The following is a 3005-nucleotide window of genomic DNA, read 5'->3' as shown; positions in this document are numbered from 1 at the left end:
TTTGTCTCTTTGGCTTCTGGGCGCCCCCAAAGCAAAGACTTTGTTTTACTATGGCCTGCTAGCTCTTGGGCCAAAAATACTTTTATTCATCAAACACTAGCAAGTCAAAGAACTTGGGCAAAGTGTGTCTTCCAGAACTTTCTGTTTTGTTTTTAAATTATGTTGAGTGCAAGTATTCCAGGAGAGACCTCAGAGCTCCTTGCCTTCTGAAACAGGCTGTCACAAACCCAATGCAAGCTTCGTAGGATGACCCAGTGTGACCTTTAAAAACACCACCCTTTGCAATGCGACATCACACAGAGATTCACTCAGAAATCACGTGAGTGGGGCTGTGGTCCTCACACGAAAGGACCCCAGACTTTGGGGCTTTCTGTGCGCTTTCGATAGCTTCCTTGGTAACCGGTCCTCTTCTCCTTCTTGTTCCCGACGGCGGCCCCTTTCGGGTCACTATGCACTCCTCTGACCTTGGTGCGCACTCTCAGTTAGAAAGCCAAAATGCCAACTACTGGGGTCAACACAGGAATAAGCAGTATGGGAGGCCCCCTTCATTTTGAAATGTCGTAGACGAGTCCACAGAGACTCAGTGAGTCTACCCCGGCAGTAACCGAGGTGGTGACGAGGGACACCGGGGAGAGACGCTTGGTGGCCAAGTGGTCGTGACCTGCTTCAAACAAGACACATGGGACGGCTGAAAAGCTCTACAAATGCAAACCCATCCTCAAACTAATCTTCGATATATTTCTTAAAAATGAGCTGGAGCTTTAAGTGGGTAAGTGCAGGGACCCGATTGTAACTGTGAAAAGCCTTCACACTTTTCCTTTCTCTCCACCATTTCTTTAACTTCAACTTTGACAAGTTTTACTCAACTCCCTCCATCTGTTTTCCAACATTTAACACATCTCCCGAACTCTTTGGCAATTTAAGCCATTTTTAGTTTTATTCATTGGGTGAAAAGAAACACAGTCCATTCAGATAATCCCAAGCAAACAGGGGTTGATGGTGGCTTGGTCTGGCCACGTTCGGGAAAAAATCACAGTGGCCGTGGGTTCCCAAACAACGGGCCGTGGGTGGTGATGACCTCATTGCAGACTCTGGAAGGTCTTTCCTCGGCTCTCCGCTCTCACCCGGGGCTCCAGCCATCACGTCTGCATTCCGCGTGGAAGAAAAGGGCAAACACATGGGTGCACGTGCCTGTCCGTGGGCTTTCCTTTGGGGGTATTTTCCTGGGGGGTCTCACAGGAAAACTCCCCTTAAAGTTTCATAGTCAGAACCATGTCACACCACGGGTCCCCCCTCACAAGGGAAGGTCATTTTATGGCTGGTCATGGTGCCATCCAAACCCCCAATATTTATGGCTGGATAACTACTGGGGAGGCTGCTAGCAGCCACTTATTTACTGTAAAAAAAACCCACTGAACTGAGGCCAGAAAGCCACCAGGGGTCTCCTGGCCCCAGACACGTAGGACTCCATCTTCTGGGAGCCACACAATTCTCCTTCATTTCTCCGTTTCTCTATTTCTTTCAGGGTTTCCTTATTTCACTGTGTAATGGCCACTCCAGCCCTGACTTCCTCATGACCTATCACCTCAAATCCTGCGGGGAACTAGGCCACTGTATCTCTCAACGCAAATCTGGGAGGAATCTGATTAGTTCAGACCAAACGAGTTCCTGGTTATGGCCAAGCCTACCACCCGGGAGCTACCCCTTGGTTGGCAGCCACTCAGCCCAACCAGTGCTGGTGGGGGAGGCGACCACTGGGCAGAATGTGGGCATCGGTCAGATGGAAGTGGGAGTGTGTGCAATCCTACAGGATGGGACAGAGGGCCACTGGCTGGCACCCATCATATGCAAACCCAAGCTAATTTCTATTGGCGATAATTTCACAGAGAGGGAAATCTAAAGGGTCCTCTTATCTCCCAATTGTTAAAGATCTACTAATACACTATTATGATTAGATCCAGTTTTGCGAGACCCTAGGTGACAACATTTTTAACTCTGCCATTCCGTCTTGTCGGATGTCAACATGTAAAATGACAGTGAGCCGTCCATCCTGCCTTGGCCTCCTCCGCTGCCTGTTCTCAAAATATCAGGACGAGTCCTATTTGGGATGAATTCACTGTGTTTCAATGTCAAGATCAGGATTCAATTATTTCAAAGTCAACACGATACTCGCGTCACAAAAACATTTAACTTTTGGGTAGAACCAATGTATCTTCCGACAATACGATCTCCCGTGTTGAGGTGAGCACCTTCTGCCCGGGTGTCTTACACGGTGGCATTTTCTAGACCAGCAGTCACTAGGGACAGGGCGGACCACCTCATCCATTCATCCCCATTTCTGGGTAGAGTGGCAAAGTTAGTTTTCACATTGTACACGTTTTCTTAAAACATCCCACCGGCACCATTTTAGCCAGAGATGTCTCTTCGGGAAATAGCATGGCAGGGCCAGGAGTCCCAGCGAGGAATCTGAGACAGAATCAGGCTCCTCTCGGGACTAACTGCCAAGGGACTTCTTTTACTAAGTGAGACTCACACAGGACCTACTCTGTTTCCTTTGGAGGGTAAGCAGGAGGACAACCCCACCCGGGTGAAAGGCCCCCTGAAATACTCGTCGTGAATGAAGTTAAAACACTGGAAGTTCTCTGGAATGACCAGACCCGGGTTGCCACAGACAGGGCTGTAATTTGTGCCATGGGCAGCCGTGAACCTGGTGTAACTAAGAGCCTAGGCGCTTGGTTGTGTTAACCGTGCACTTGGGGATGTGTTAATAGTACAACACAGGTATTTCTATAAAACCAAATTTAATATACAACAAACACTCACCATGTAAACACATTTTTAAAAATCTGATAATTCCAAGGATCACTTACAGGCGTCCATAAAAGCATTTCATATCAAGAATCTCAATACAGAATGATTTCTATGTCAGAATACATTTACACGGTCAATTGTTTATAGAAAGAAAGAAAGAAAAGACACAGAGAAATGGAGTTTGCTGGCATTGA

This window comes from Furipterus horrens, unplaced genomic scaffold (assembly GCF_987537825.1).
Source record: "Furipterus horrens unplaced genomic scaffold, mFurHor1.1.pri manual_scaffold_6, whole genome shotgun sequence".
NCBI classification, from domain to species: Eukaryota; Metazoa; Chordata; class Mammalia; order Chiroptera; family Furipteridae; genus Furipterus; species Furipterus horrens.
This window is presented reverse-complemented; position numbering follows the sequence as displayed.